This window comes from Gymnogyps californianus, chromosome 1 (genome assembly GCF_018139145.2).
Source record: "Gymnogyps californianus isolate 813 chromosome 1, ASM1813914v2, whole genome shotgun sequence".
NCBI lineage: Eukaryota > Metazoa > Chordata > Aves > Accipitriformes > Cathartidae > Gymnogyps > Gymnogyps californianus.
In genome coordinates, this window is record NC_059471.1 from 7,736,621 (window position 1) to 7,753,873 (window position 17,253).

A 17,253-nucleotide genomic window follows, 5' to 3' on the forward strand; every position below is an offset into this window, starting at 1 on the left:
TCTGGAAATCCAAGTGATATTCCTGGTCCATAAGTTTACTGTTCCTCTAAAGAGGTTAAGTATATCTGCCTGTTACTCAAGTCAGATTTAATTTATTTGTGGTCTCCCTTTAAAAAACTGGCTTTGTATTTTCCACTTCCACACGTTTGAGTCATTCATCTTGTCCTGGTAATTTATTACTATTCATTTTATTGATTTGTTATTAAACTTTGTCTACTGACACATCAAGTGCAGATGGTTCCATTGATTTGACAGGTCTGAAAGGCTCTTCTGTGGGTTCATCCTTAAACACATCCTGTAGTTGATTGTAAATAATTCATTTAGCTTTATTGCTATGGCCTTTTCTTTCCTGAGCTTTCTTATTACACCCCAATGCCCTGTGTAATTGGTATTTAGTATCTAAATGCTGCACAATCCTTACTGTAGTTATCCTCGCTATTCTCCTTCGTGGCAGGGAAATGCCATCTATCCTTGCTTTATAAAGACAGAGGCAGGGTCCCAGAGACAGGCATTTGGTAAAGGATGCTGAGTAATGAAACACTCAGGTTTGCAGTTCCTCAAAATTGCCTGCAGCTTTGAGCACAGAACTCCCAAGGACTGATCTCACTGACTAAAGCCTATCAGCTTGAAGGGGGGAGATGAATTAGGTGCCAAGGATTGGGTTCACGGCAGCAAGTACATTGAGTGTTGGGATACCTACAGCAGCCAACCAGAAAAGCTAAGAAGACAGGGATGTGTCTAAAGCTCTGACTCCTGTTGGTCTCTGTGATTCAGAGCTGGAAGGGACTCCTTGCTGCCAGCCTTATTTTGGTGCCCACCTCCTGCTCTAGCGGGAGTTAAGTACGCCAGTTCCTTCAGGCTGGTCTTACATGAGCTGCCAACAAGCATTTGAGGAGGTAGAAGAGTATGTCAAAGGTGCTGACAATAATGTCTTAAGGCCAGGACAGCCTTTCTTTGTCCTGTTTTGCACCCTGGTTGTGAGAGGATTTGAGGGGGCACATCCTCTTCTCAGTCTCCCTGCGGAGTCCGGCAATGCAGAGCCATGTCTGCCCCAAGCGTCTGCTGGTCTCTGAACAGTGAGTGAGTCGGGACTTGGGCATAGGCTTACACTGGAGATTAGCTGAAAGCGTAGACATCTCCATTGTTGCATGCAGGAGATCCCTCAGCCTTGTGTAAAGGGAGGAATATTAATACAAACTCCTAAAAACAAATCAAGAAAATGAAAAATCTCAACCCACCTCACTGAAGACCAGTAATGCAATGGGACTGACAAATTAGTGGCAATAAAGTATTGCTGCAGGAGATACAAAGATTTTCAGATGTGGCCCTGCTATGTGGGACACTTGGGAAGATTTTTTGAAATAATCCCTCAGAGGCAGTCGCATGCTGCAATGAGGGTTTGCTTAATAAATGACTTTCTGGTAAAGAAGATAGTGTACCTATTTTTTAAAGGAAGAGAATCTCTTGCTCTTAACTTCAGAAAAGGATTTTAAGATACAGATTTTGAGATCATAAGGCAAAGGAACCTTTGAAGATAAATTAAGTTCTATACAGTCTATTTTTTAAGGTTTTTTTCATTTATATTTATTTCATCACATTGTATCTTGTACTGACTTGCTTGTTTATATAGAAAAAAAAGAAAGTTTTTCATCGCAATACAAGCTCACTCTGTTTAGAGTCTTTCCATTAACTTGGTTCACTTTACAGAGCTTACTGACAGAACTGCAGTGATAAATCTTAGCTATAGAAAGGAAACGTTTCAGAATTTGCTAGAGAAACAGCTATTTCCTTAGCTGATGTTTGATGGGAAATACTAAGTTAATGAGACAGAGACAGATGGAAAACTATTAAAAAGATGGCATTGGCACTGCTAGTCAAAAGTTGTGCTAAACAACCAAATGGAGTTTGATCGTATAAGGCCAGAGGTAGGAATGGTAGAGCTGAACATAAGAGAAATGTTTGGATATTGATGTAGTAAAATGATTTAAACACCACACATCTGGGAACCAAGTGCTGTGGTCAATCTACAAAGTTAAGGCAGATACGTGAAGGTGGTTTGAAACTCCCATTTACACTATTTATTGCTGTTTAATGCAACGCAGAACTTTATATGCCATAGCAGCTTTCAGGTTGCCGAAGTAATCCTAATCATCAAACACAGCCCTTGATCAAGGAGACACAGGGTAGCCCTGGTGAAAAATTTTCTGCTATAACATTGGGATTGACACACACATGGAAACTCCACAGCTCCACAGTAATTGTCCCTCCCTGGCCCCTCTGAGTTTTCCCAGCTCCCTGAGATGTCTGGCAGTCCATGGGCTGCCTGTGCAGGATCCTGGGTGCTGGGAATTGCTCTTCTCCCACTGACTGACTGGTGAGAGTCATCACCTACACGGAGGGAAAACTGTCAGTGTTCAACCTGATTCTCCGTAAGCTGCAAGTTTTCATAATTTGTCACCTGCAGATATTTCAAGTGTTTGATTCTTTTTCCATCTGGATTGCTTTGTTCGTTTTTTTAAACACTGAAATTTTTCCATGTCCTTTCTCCTGTCAGCACTAATGCAAGTCGTGCAGACAATTTCAGTTTCCCACCTTCTGTATCTATTTTCCTCTATAAAAATGACATCAATATTGTTCTGCAGCTACCCTGGCTCAGAGGAAAGGTGCTTCTAGCCAAGTGTCCTTTCTGTGACAGTGGTAAGCAGCAGATGTTTAGGGAATATATAGGAACAGGGCACATATGGTTGGATCCTCTCCCCGCTGTACACCACAGCCTCCTCCAAAGACAGCATCCTTACTTGGCCCCTAAATCACCCACTAAATTGCATTGCTGTTTCCATGTTGGAAGTGAACAAATATGAAGTTCCTACATCTTGCAAATGAGGCTATGAAATACTAAAAAAGTCTGAGAATTGGTCCAGGCAAAAAAATCTCGTTGATGAATATTTCAAACAATCTTGTCCACATGAAGTGAAAGAAAAACATCCCTTCAGTCAGAGACATTTGTTTGTTCGCTTTCTTGCTTGTTTGTTTTTCCATGACTCCCTGGGATGTCAGGATCAAAAAAAGAACTTACTTTTGCATCTCGATTCTGTTATTCTGTAAGACTCAATTCATTTTAATGGCACAGTTTTTGTATAAGCAAATGCTAAATGACAGTGTAATTTCCACTGCAGGCTTTTCTGACAAAATGTGTAGCTTCAATAGATGGTTCCTTCTATTGAAATCAAAGAGATTTCACCCTTTAAGTTTAATTTACCCATCACAGGCATTGATATGGCCACTTTACCGTACTCTCTGAGCACTTCACAATACTCTCCTTAAGTATTCTTATTTTCCAAGTAGGGAAACAGGACATTGAACTAGAGAAACGTTCACACCACCTATATCAGCCTATTTTTCTCATTTAATGTAAATGCTCTGAATTATTCCTTTCCCATAGGTACATAGCTCTTTCCTTTACTGTCTAGGGATCTTAGATTCCTCTAATAATCTCTGCATTGCACCTAATTTGTTTTCCCAAAAGATGAACAAAAGAAAGCCCGCTCTACTATAAGCCCACAGTCCCACCAGGGGTGCCTCCATTGCCCGAAGATGGCTGAGCTACCAGACACACTGTAGTTCCCAAATCACTACAGTATCAGCCATATCAGCCGTGGTGAGGTACAGCTTTAACATGGATATAATGCGTTCAAGAAAGGTTTAGTATTGGTGCACGGTTCTGAAGAACATCACCTGAACTTGTACATAGCTTGAGCATCTCTGTACCATCCTCAGTTACATACATCGAGGAACTTTTAAGCAAAGTGAATTATTTTTACCCACTGCAGAAAATGCTGTCTCTCAGACACCAAAGTCTGACTGTCATTTTATACAGAATATATATTAAAAATTCTTGATATGCCCAAAAGTGATAAATATGATCTGAGATAAACTCCTGTGTCTCAACGTATTTTATACTTCAGTCCTTCTGAATAGATATGATCATAGGTAATTTAGCTTGGAGGAGACCATCCTGAGGTTGTATGTCCAAACCCCCCCTCAAAGCAGAGTTAGCTTCAAAATTACGTTAAGTTGCTCAGGGCCTTGTCCAGCTGAGTTTTTAGTATCTCCCAAAATTGCAGAACGTCTGCACTGCCTGCACCAATGCTCACCATCCTCATGGTGAGATTCTGCCCTCTCCCACACGTGCAGAGCAGCTCCACTAGTGATGAACTGATCCCTGAGTAATGCAAATGTGAATGTGGTCCGGTGCTGTTCCTTATTCCTACACAGTCCGTTATATCAAGGACTGGATTTTCAGAAAAGTTCTTGTCATGCTTTCCATGGATTTCTCTATTGGGAGAGTGGGATTTGCTCCTCCTTCCTACAGTGGAAGCAAGAGAGTTGACCGCATGCATCTTCCTTGTTAATGACAAGGTTTGTTGTTCTTACAGAGGCTTTTCCTCTCCCAAAGTAGAATAGAATAGAGTAGAATAGAATAGAATAGAATAGAATAGAATAGAATAGAATATTTCAGTTGGAAGGGACCTCCAATGATCATCTAGTTCAACTGCCTGACCAATTCAGGGCTGACCAAAAGTTAAAGCATGTTGTTAAGGGCATTGTCCAAATGCCTCTTAAACACCTCTCTAGGAAGCCTCATCAAATACCTCATCAAGGTCAGCAAGCAACATAAAATGAGGAAATTTTTGGATCAGCCCATGATGAACATGATACACACAGACATGCTTCTTAAACTGACCTCTTCTACAGCTTTCCCAGCTACAAAACCTTTTCGTAGAGGGCATTATTCAATGTTTTTAAAAAACAGAGGAAAGATGCCAGCATAACCTGTAAGCCAGTGAGGGAGTTACTGTTCATTTATAGCTGCTGAAGACATAAACTAGATTTTTATCATTGCTGACTCAGTCTTGTATTTCCTGCACACACAACTCTAACATTAAGGTGTATCACGTTCCAGCTCCCGGCATGACAATAATTTGATTCAGGCTTAGAAAATGGTAGTGGTGTATGAGGTTTCAAACTGAGTTTTACATCCTGAAATGTGCAGTTAATTTTTTAAAAATAAATTTGATAGAAAATATTTACCTATGAGCAATATTAGAAAAGCAACTGCATCCATTAATTATTTTCTACTACATACAATGTGTTATGGCATAGATAAGTCTCAATGCATAACTTAATCTGCTTGAAATTGGTCAGATTACTCAAATGTTAAAGAAAATAATTTTTAGGAGCCTGACTCAAAAGACTGTTATTATTACTTTGCCTAAACTTAATGACATGGCTTTTGATATACATTTCCCATCTAAAATTAATTGCGAAGTAGAAGTAGGGGTTCATGGTAGATTTTTCTTCTGCAGGACAGAGGAATGTCTTAAAATCAAAGTAAGCTTAAGCCAGAAACTTTTCATGGCAGGGGGAGGGAGAAGAACACAGCTGGTTTTCCTGGAACATTTATTTTTAGGCTTTTTATTGCCACAAGACTCATTTTAAATGGAGATATTAAAAGGAAAGGTCCCAGTTCTGTTGCTTAGTGTCCTTGCTGAAATCAGGAATTACACACAGAACAAGGAAGTGTCATTATGGACAAAACCATCAAAACTCTGAGCTTCATTCATGGTAGCAGAAATAAATGGCTTATCCTAGGTCCTAGCACCATCCAAGAGCAAGAAATCAAAGTGATTCTATTGACTCACCAGACCTTCGTCTTGTCAGCCTCGGAGCAGCTTAAGGCAAATTCTGTCAATCTTAAAGCTGCTTAGGGTAATGTTTTCAAAGCAACTTGGCAATTCAAAGTTTAATCTTCATTGAAAGTCGTCAAAACCTAGGCTCAGATGTGCTTAATTTACCTTTAAAAATGGGACATAGGAACTTCTGATGTTACCCTTAATCCTGATTTTGAGCGTCTGAGAGCCAGGGCTCCCAGGGAAGGAGGGTGTGGATAATGCAATGGAGTGAATGATGAGCTGCAAGGAGCTCAGTGCAGCATGGGCTTAATTTTGTGTTTAAATGAGAGAAGCTAAGAAGTTTAGCATCATCCTCTTGCAACTTTGTTCAATAAATATTAAAATACATACTGCTGCTGTTAAATATTTTGGGTAATAGTGGTTGATCAGCACTTTTTTCTTCAAAGTCTGTTTCTAAAGACGATTGACAACCACACACATAGTGAAACCACCAAATCTAACCATTAAGAAGAAGAAACAGTCACAATGCTTTGATACTGACAAGGTGACACCAAAGGCAATTATTTTTATTTGCCCTTTTTGTTTGTTTGTTTCTGCTTTTGCGTATTCTGGCATCTGATTTTCAAGCTTTTCTCCATGAGAAGTGGACACGAATGAAAACTGAGCTTTTGAAGTATTTATTTGACTCCAGAATATGGAGGTTTATAGAAAACATCATCTACTAGGAAAACATTCAACCCAATCATGGAATAAAACTTAGTGGGATAAACCTCTTTATGATAGGTAAGGGTTGACAGATAATAGCTCAAGGAATCCACAGAACTGGTCGACCAAATAGTACATCTCTTCTCATAGCTGCTCTTTCAGGCAAACTTCCTCTGTTATTTCCATTACAGTTTAGAAGATTTCAGCTGAGTTCAGCTCAGGCCTTTGGCATTGTTGCATATCTATTGATTTCTATAGAGTTCCACCTTGTAAATATGAAGCCTTTAGAGAGTTCATGTTTGGCCTCGTGAACCAGAGGTTATGTAGAGTCACTTGACCTTTGTGCCGTAAAAATACAGCTTTAGACTTTGACAGCATTTGGATCTTTGCAAAATTACCCTTTTTTAAAAGAGACAAAGTCAAACCCAAAAATTAATTGCATTGCTTCCAGTTGAAGTCTGTGCTAAAACACAAAGGACTCACTCTATCAGCAACCTCCCACTGACTGAGTAAACTCTTAATGAGCTCTTCAAGTTTTGGCCTAGAGACAAAAGGTTTCTATGATTTCTCAAACAGTTGCATGCAGCAGAGTTTATGGATTGAGTGCATTTCTCCGCATTAGGCAGGAGAATTAATTTCCATAAAAATTTTCAGTGGTTTTCCATGGTGTAGTTGCCGTATACATGTGACACCTCATTATTTCAGAAGAACCTAGTCAGCCGAGGCAGTAACAGTGCAAATCTGACTTCTGGCTCTTTCATTGTCAAAGGACAACATTTAAGGCCAAGCAGAAACCATTACTAAGAAAGAGCTGTTGCAAACAAATATCTTGACTTTTCCAAAATGCCCTCTCTCATCAATGACAGAGCAGCCGATGTTCTGTCTCGTTAATACTTTCTCCTAGTTTCGCCTGTCTACACTTTTTCAATAGCTAGAGAACAATCCTTTTTCAAAAATAATTTCTAAAGGTTGGAATGTATGAACAGATTTATTATGATATGAACAAAAGAGCACTTCCATGCTAGGAAAGGGTGTAAACTTCACCACCTCTTACACTTCTTGCAACAGAAGTAAGAAAGAATAATGTGACTGACAACGCTCCAGTATTACACATTGATTTCGGGGAGGGGGGAGGGGGGCAGAAATTAAAATTCCATTTTGCTGCCACAATTGTCTGAATTTTGGCTGGTGGGGTGTTTTTCAGTACTACAGGCATTGTGCTTAGTCCATCTCTTACCACTCTTTTTGTCTCCATTATGTTCATATTATACAAATCATAAAAGTAGATCATTTTTCCATAGGAAGGCTTTCTCTTACTTTAGTTCTCCAGATGTCTAATATCCTTGTCCAAAAAAACAAAGAAGCCATCATATATCTGGCTGGTAGTAATAATTATGTTATCAGTGGGGTTCTTTTGTGTGCTGAAAATTTCCTTTTGATTATAACCCAGTGGAAGCACAATGAATTTTGTGGGCAGCCTGGCCACAATGTAATTTTAAAAGCTGCCAATAGATACGGTCATGATTAGGTCTAAGAGAAAGCAATTGCAAGCTACAGGTTATCTGAGACAACTACCTAAAAAACGCAACTACCCAAAGCAGATCCTTGAGAGCTATTGTAATATTTAGAACTATTGTAGACCAGTTATTTAAAAAAAAATAAATCCAGGACTTTTTTACAGCGTATGCTCTATTAGAAGGAATATACATTTGGGAGCAGGGAGGGAGAGCGGTGGCTACAGGCTGTGCTACACAGAGTCACAATATTCCCTTTAAGTCTCATTGTCTTTGAAAGAAACTATTTTATTTTATTTTATTTTATTTTATTTTATTTTATTTTCCCTGGGGGGAAAAAATCCCGAAATGAGTATTCGCAGACAGTAAATAAGTTACGATTTCTTTAAAACTAAAAATCACAGAATGACTCTTTGGCTCTTGTGTCAAACTCTGCAACAGGTTGCAATTTTGGGTGAATTACCCGGTAGTTTAAAGTATCCCTGATTTGACATCCAGTCACTTTACTTTTCCTTTCTGGATATGGATAATCTTAAATGTCACAACACAGGAATCTGTGCTGAGAAACTGCACAGATTCCTCAGACAGAAACTGGAGATGCAGTCAAGCAGCAGCTTCACTTAGTCTGCCTGGGGAGAAAAAAAAAAAAACCCAAGAAGAACACAAATTTCACGTCATTTTGATGCATAATGCGCAGACCAGGTCACGGTCAGTCAAAAATAATCTCATTTCTTTAAAAAAAAAAAATTAGAACAAACCTGGCCTAAGTTTTCCAGTTTGCTGTGAAATTCGAATCTCACTTACAAGCTTGGGGTTCTATTGTGAAATTTCACGCACAAATTCAGGAGTGCTGAAGAAGCACTCCAGAATCGAGATCCTACTGCAGATCTTCTCTGGAGTTTGTCAAAATACCTAAGGCTAAATCTAATTAGTGTTCTGACCCAAGGTGGTCTCCCAGTTTTAAAGCAAACCTCAAAGCTGCAAATCTGGAATACATTGAGTACAATGCAGATATATTTAAAAGCTTCTGCGTTTATCACAGACAAAACTGGCAGCCAGTTTTTCCTAGTCAATAAATTATGGAAAGGGTCGAGGCACATGCTCACACCTTGAGACTGGTTTCAGATGTTTGCAAGCAGAAGGGGAGTTCTGTTTGGCCCTTTTATGCCCTGTAAAATGCCAAAGAAACAAAAAGTGGGTGTACCCTGAAATGAATTCCCCTTGTGCCGGCACAAGAGAAGGCATGAAAGAGCTTCACTTTCTCAAGCCATCTTTCAATTCCTGCTGGAAGAGCTTAAAGCCAGGCAAACCTGGGAGTAATATGAGTTCTGTCCCTGTCCACAGCTGAAAGACTAAAGCTGACGGTCCGTCCTCACTGTGGGCTGTGAGAGATTTTGCCTTAACGTAAGACCTTGTATGCTGTTGCATAGCAAGACCACAAAAGTGCAACATACACTCATTGATCGATACTTCTGAAAATGTTGACTTAAATTTTTCAGTACAGAAGAACCCATTTCCTGCAGAGAACATGAGCACTTGCTAAAGACCTAAAAAAGCCCATCAACAACATAAACATTAGCTCATAGGAGCTGACATTAAGAATCATGGTCGGATCTGCAAAATGAACAAAATATTCCTCGAGGACAAATGGCAGTCCTCTTTCCTGAAATAAACACCATCGAGAAAATATCTCCCTCCTCTTAGTGAAATTTTTCTGGAACTAATACTGCTGTCTCCAGTCCTTTTTTCATTGAAGTCCATGGCATAACTCTCTGCCAAATTCCCACTAGGAGCAAAATGATAAAGAAAGACTTGGACTGAATGGAGAAATTGCTGAACGAAGTAAAGAAATAATACGGTAGCAAATGGAAAAGGCTTGGATGCAAATGTGCAATGGGATTTGGTGTAGTGAAGGTGCCTTAGGGGCAGCTCCACTCCCTCAGGGTCTCCATCAGTGCTATCAGCTATGCCAGCAACCTAAACTGCAGATGCCTGGGAGCATCCCCCATGGCCCACTGCAACAGCCCATATCCCTTCCTTTATGTCCTCCTCTCCACCATAAAAGGGAGGTGCATCCAGACTGTTGCTGGGAATGGTCCCTGACCTGTGCTAACTTCCACAGGGCCCGTGGCAACCATGTTGCAGTGCCCTGGCATGACTGAATTTGATAACACAGATGCTTCTAACACTTGTCCCTCTCAGCCCAACTGCAGTAATTAAGGTTGAGGAGATCAGCTTCATGAAGAGGTGCAACATCATTAAGACAGGAAATACGAAAAGAAAGAAGAGAGAAGAGAAGAGAAGAGAAGAGAAGAGAAGAGAAGAGAAGAGAAGAGAAGAGAAGAGAAGAGAAGAGAAGAGAAGAGAAGAGAAGAGAAGAGAAGAGAAGAGAAGAGAAGAGAAGAGAAGAGAAGAGAAGAGAAGAGAAGAAGCAGGAATCAGTATCTTTGAGTTGTAGGTAACGAGTCAAACATTCAGATGTTTTTTGTTGAAAACACATTGTTGTAGTATATTCCTAATAAAAGCTAATAAAACAGTCCCCTCCCACTCTTTCAGAGAAGGTGACAGTGTACAACAGGATCATCCCTAGCACGGGCTATTCTGGCAGCCTCCAGTCATACCAAGCAGCACCTCAGAGCTTCCCACACCTCACAAGGAGAGAGCAACTTTTTTCTACGCTCTACACATAGGATTTACCTGTTCAGCTTCTCCAGATGGAAACGAAGCTGGGAGGAGAAGGTGAAAGTGTTTATTGACATGTCACTATGTGAAAATTTAACCCTTTTAATAGCATCTTAATTGTATTGCAATGGCTGCTTCTATCACAGCGCTGCTGTGCTCTCTGTTGTAGCTATAGCAATGAATTGCGCTGGGGTTTCTTTCATTTTCTTCTGATGTTTTCTTCAAGCTGCGCCTGCAAGTGGGTGGAAATACATCTATTACTGAGAGTGCAGAAAAGACAGCTATGAAACTTCGGGTCTGATCCTGACTCTGATGCTGAATTACTGTTTAAACCCAGGCAAATGATTAAACCACTGTGCACTGGATTTCCCCATCTGTAAAAAAAAAAAGGCAGGGGGCAGGATAGATGTAGAGAAGAAGCAGAATAAAGTATCTCCTCCTTGTGATGATGCTATATAGCCTGATGTCTGAGAATCTCTGCTAAGGAAATTTTCAGAGAAAAGAGTAATATCCTCAAGTGGTGTAAATGCAGATATGCTGGCAGATTGCAGAAGAGTTAGGAGTGTTTACAGAAGCTGAAGATCTCTCCTGCTAAATGTTGTTGTCATTTCATAACCAAGTAAATGGCAAAGAGCAGTCTGTAAATTTATGTGCAAACTCCCATCTGTGCCAGAAGAAGAAAGTAATTTGGAAGATGCAAATAAAGCTGCCACACAGTACCTGAACTGTATCAAATTGAGATTACTGGCCATAGTGCAGTGATATGGAAGTTGAAGATTTTGGGGTTTTGCACTGAACATACAGGAGCATTCATCAAAATATATTCCTGTGATGTGAATGCATTAGTCTTTCTGTATCCTGTTTTTCATTCTTAAAATGCTGGTAACAATATAGGCATGGTGGGTGCCAATAGTCTGCAATATATGGGATTGCACAGTGAATTGATTTGCTATTTCCTTAAAGCTAATATATTTTCTCCTATGTCAAACATTTATTACTCTAGCTGCAAGAATCGGTGTCATTAGAAATAGAAAGTTACTGTGCAATGCAACTTAGCTTTTGGACATACCTCAAATGCTGAAGTAATTACACTAAGTGGAGGAAAAAAAATGCCCCTGTTTTAGTGGTCTTCGCTGCCATGTGGACACCTCACTGCCTGTTTGGCAGTATATTACAGCTTGCCACTGGCAGTATTTTCATTTCAAACAATTTTTGAGCAATGAATTTTGATGCTGTTGTGAAATGCTTGTCTCATGTTTTATGCTGATGTGGGGTCCTAAAAATAATTAAGAAGCACCCAAGCACAAAAATAAAACCTGTTAGGTTCTGTCCAAATTACTGCTGGGATTAGCCTAGTGTAATGATCACTTCTGAAGTCTGGAATAATATCAGGGAAACAAGACTGAAATATTTGTGATATCCAGCTTGTTCTAAATGTGTGCACCTTCTGCTTCACTTCTCAGAACAGTGTTTCTTAATTTTCTACAAGCAGGAGGCTTTCACCAAGAAGACAGCAGCGATACTTAGCACTTGAATAGCACTTTTCACTTTCAAAATGTTGTACAGATATTAAACAGTTTTCCCAAACTCATGCAAAAACTGGGAATTGAGGAAAAAAATTTAAAGGTGTTAACGGAAATTTGGTGCATATACTTTATGCTTTTGATAATCACACCCACTCCTATTGCTATTTTTCTAATAAGGGAACTAAGATGGCCAACCATGATTTCACCACATCAGTTTAACTAGCTTGTAGCAAGCTCTGTTCCCTATTTCAGTGTTTTATCCACATCTCACAGTAGTCACTGGGCTTACTACGTTTGTAACCTCAAAATGTATTATCTGTTCTGTGTAACCCAGGGTCTTGCTTGTGAAAGGCACTCTCTAGAAGATACTGAACAGGAATTTTTCTGATGCTGGTATGATCACAACATTGGTGACAGCTCTAAAATGAAAGTTAAATAATTTAAACTGATTTCCTTTGTTATTAAAAATTGACTATCCCAGTTCAAAAGTAGACTTAATCAGCTAACTGGAAAAAGAGCCCTTACTGCAGTAGAGAAAGCCTTGTAGAGCTCTTGGTTCTGTCCTATATGGTCCAAAAAGGGCTGAACAGTGGATGCAAGCAGCTACCCGAGGTATAAAACACCTGAAAGAAGAACTGCTCTTTAAGATGCGCTTTTATCAGTTGTGGAGAAAAAAAGGAGAAGCTGTTAGTAACCAAGCCTGTCAGATAAGTGCCGTCAGAAAGCTGTAAGGTTATTGAGATTATTATCCTTTAAAATTGCAGTAAAAAAAAAGAGTTATGGCTCTGTACCTTGAAGAACTGCTGGAGCAACCCATGAATAAGCAGACTCAGCCATATGAAAACATATAGTCATGTTAGCAAGTTCAGAAAGCTCTTTAGCTCTGCTGAGGAGGCTACCTAGTATCTGCACTATGTGGACTTGTATTTTGTGGTGATACCTCCAACTCATCACAGAGAGAGGCACTGTGACATGTCTTCATGGGTTAAATCCTCTGGCTGGTTTGAATAACACTTCTTTGCTGTTTCTTTTAGACATATCATTTTGGAAGAGTACTTGTCTGGGGGAGTTATGGCAGTCAGGTCCTGATCGTGCTGGTCCTTCTCTAACTGAAAGGAAAATATGGTGCTCATCTCTCAGAGAGGGGTGATGGGTGCTCTCTGGGAGGGTGGGTCTCTTGCTGGACTGGGTTGCTTATGTCCTCTCCTCAACACATAATATTCTGCAAAGATGCTACTACATTTTAGCCTTTCCTCTGATATTCCCCATGGCATGGCAGAACCTATCTAAGGTATCTAACATACCTTAGTATGTTATCCGGGTAAAGAAGCTTGCATAGATCAAATAGGCTTTGCTGAGAGCTGAACTTTCCTCTCTGCTGAGTGTTTCAGTGCTTGCAGGATGTAGTGTGGTATCCTGTAAGGCTGGGCTGCCATTGTCCAAAAACATGAAAGAGCAAAGCAGAAAAATCCATCTTTTTCTGTCTGCCCTGCCCAGTTCCTTTACCAAATGAGAGGTCTGGCTGCATTCATTTTGTATCACTTCAGTTGACACTCAACAGCTGCAGATGTGTTATTTTTATGAAGTTGCTGTTCATCAGGTAGAAAATTAGAAATTATGTCAGCCTCTTAAATAAGTAAAACTAGAGCTTGCAATTGGACATGTAGAGATCCGAATTGTAGTTACAGCCTGAGAACTGAAAGGAGGAGGTGAGGATGAGTGTGCCTAGGTCTCTCTATCGCCCAAGGTAGTCATGTTAACTTCTACATGCATACAATGGTGCCTAGAGAGAAGATCTCCATTTGTTTTATAGCTGGGCCAACTGCCCACTTGCAAAAGTATGTTTTACAGAGCCAGCAATGTTATCAAAGCTGTAAGCTTAAATATGGTTATGTTATCAACTTAAACCTGGCACTTAATTTGAAATGTTTAGGAAAGAGCACTGAAGTCAGCTCTCATATCATTTTCATTTACTAATGGAGTAATCAACATCTGTAGAGCATGCAGCCACAAAATCTTTCACTCAATGAAAAGCATGCTCAAAAATTCTCTTGTCTGAGATCTATAATCTCACTTTAATTAGCATTGCACATGATTACTCCAATCAAAGTAAGTCAGTGGCAAACATTGCCATCTGCACTCATCGTTAACATCAGCTAGCATGATGGCAGTCAGTGATTTTAAGTTAATATGTGGGCTCTGAGGTGCAAATGTCTCTTCAAGGACAAAGAACACTGCCTTACTTTCTTCTACTACTTAGCTTTTGAAACACACCCTTCATCTTAGAACTTGCGAAATATGGAGCATTTCCAGTTTGGCATGTGTTTTACGTCTGGGATGTGACAGTCTTGCATATTCTCTGCAACAGAAGATATTGTCATTTGTTTTGAGTAATTTAATTATGCATGGATTCAGGATTGTATTACATCTGCCCAGTATTCAGCATGGTTGCCAACTGTGTGGTTAGGGGTTTGAGATGTTGATAGGCCTCCATGGCAAGGTACACAATTATTCAGTGAATTTTTAAGACGACTGTTCAACACAGTGGTAAAACTCAGACCACTGCATGCTGATAAGGACAATACCAACAGGATGATACGTTGTATGCCTGTTTGTGTGTGCACTGCCATTTCTCCAGAGATCAGTTGTCATTAATTGGTTAAGAAGAGGTGACTGATGATACTTAGCTGCTTCAGGATTTCTGTGCTGCTTCATCATATGTCCTCACAGAAAGCCTTATTTGAGAAGGCAGCAGATGACCTGCTACTGATAAGAATCCTTTATGAATGTAAATTTTTACTAAGATGTAGCCAAATTTTTAAAGGATTTCCACTGCTAAGCCATTAAAATTTTTCAAAGGTTACATGCAGACCAAGAACATTTACCAAGAATGGCACAAGCATATCTAAACTCATGGATTATGTAAAATTCAGTAGGATTATTTATTGTCTTCATCCTCAGAGAATGGAATTATCTGGGCTTTTCTGAAGATGTTAGTACATGACTGTAAACTCTTTAAGAGAAGACATATTCCAAATAGCATTTTTCCTCCTCCTGAGCCAGACCTTTCATGCAGAATGAGTGCTTATGAAAGCTTTTCAATTATTTTGGTTGCATAGTTACAGCTCTGATAACTTTTTTTTTAAGTTCTCCTCATTATGAGAGGTAGCCTTGAGTGTTTTAAATCTACCCATAAAGCTGCTGTAATCATTCTCTGCAATTACACTACAATGCACAACAATTAATTATATCACATCCTTCTCACAGAAGTGTTTACCAGTGAAAAGATTGCCACGGCTTTATTTCTGACAATAAAAGAGTGGGAATTATTATACACCTCTTGGGATTTTACTGATCTAACATTTCTGTAGTCAGGATTATAATCATATTATTTTCCCTATAGGAAATAAACGTCAGTTCTTGACAGGCGTGATCTTTAAACAATATTTTACATGGGAAAAATATTCCCATGCATTTTTTCCTGTAAGAAACCAAGATCTGGATTTTAGCTAGGTAACTCCAGTGAGTGACCTGCACTCATGTACAGCCTTGCTGAGATTCATGTGCCGGGTCTTCCCCTGAGAAACTGGAGTATGTCTGCCCTGAAGACTGCTGGTGTAGGTGCCAGGCATAGGACTGGATGAGGCTGAGAATTGGTATCACTGTAGCTTGATAATACAGAGCTCAGGGCAGGCTGAAGATCTTTCCCAGGATCTGGGTTGAATACTTAGGCAGTAAGTTCATGCTGAACTATGCCCAGCCGCAGTCTGATAGCCAGGTACCTTAAAGCTAGCTCTCAGTTTGTGCTTATAAGTCCCTAGACTTATATATACATCCTATATTAATATACATGTCCTATACATGGGACTTTTTGGTATAGGCATACCCAAGGTAGAGGTCCACTTCGAACTGGTGGAAAACATCTTCAGCATTGTCGTGGTTTAACCCCAGCCAGCAACTCAGCACCACGCAGTCGCTTCCCCCTTCCCCCTCCCAGTGGGGTGAGGAGGAGGAAGGAGGGGAAAAAAAGTAAAACTCGTGGGTTTAGATAAGAACAGTTTAATAACTAAAGTAAAATATAATACTAACAATAGTAATAATGAAATATAATAATAATAATAGTAATGAAAAGGAATATAACAAAAGAGGAGGGAGAGGAAGGAAAAAAAAACCAACCAAACAAAAAAAAAAACACCAGTGATGCACAATGCAATTGCTCACCACCCGCTGACCGATGCCCAGTTAGTTCCCGAGCCACGATCCGCGCCTCCCGGCCAACTCCCCCCTGTTTATATACTGGGCATGACGTTCCATGGTATGGAATACCCCTCTGGCTAGTTCGGGTCAGCTGCCCCGGCTCTGCTCCCTCCCAGCTCCTTGCACACCTGCTTGCTGGCAGAGCATGGGAAACTGAAAAGGCCTTGGCTTAAGATAAGCGCTACTTGGCAACAACTAAAACATCAGCGTGTTATCAACATCATTCTCACACTAAATCCAAAACACAGCACTGTACCAGCTACTAAAAAGAAAGTTAACTCTGTCCCAGCCGAAACCAGGACAAGCATCAAAGGAAATAGCTGGGGCTGCTTGAGCAGGTGCTGCAGCGCAGGGGGACTGGACGTGGACAGCGAAAGCAGCAGTGCTGTGTGCACCCGGAGTGCAGTTGGAGGGGTGTACGTCACGCTAGCGCTACTCTGATCAGGGCATCTTTCAGTTCCGTTTCAAATTTCAGGAATCCAATCTGTGCAACCTAACACAGCTCCAGGACATGGACCAAAGCACTGTGAGTGGGAATAAACAAGAGATGCCCTTTGAAAGCTCACTTCTGGTCTGAACTAGGTGCTAAAATAGGTGCATCTGTTCACCTAAAGAAATGCATTACCCTGAGCACGGTTTTGGTCCTTTGTATTTAGTCCTCCCAATGCACCCCTGTCTGCCAGACACCCCCCTGTCTGAGCACAGGGAAGTGTGAGAAAAGGAAAAGCTCAACAGCCACAAATTGCTGTTGGCAAGGTGACAAGAGGGGCTTCTGGCCACCAGGTTTGTTTACTAGATACTGTGATACGGTCATAGTTCTTTATTAAGTGAACCAGTGAATACCATACTTTACTGTTCAGTTTCTCTTAAAAAAAG

The 17,253-nt window shown here is 40.3% G+C and overlaps 1 protein-coding gene across 8 annotated transcripts in view; it reads left to right on the top strand.

The window, feature by feature from the left end:
* The window catches only part of DLG2 (discs large MAGUK scaffold protein 2), a 1,037,179-nt gene that overhangs the window by 965,041 nt on the left and 54,885 nt on the right, over positions 1-17,253 (top strand). The window lies entirely within an intron of this gene.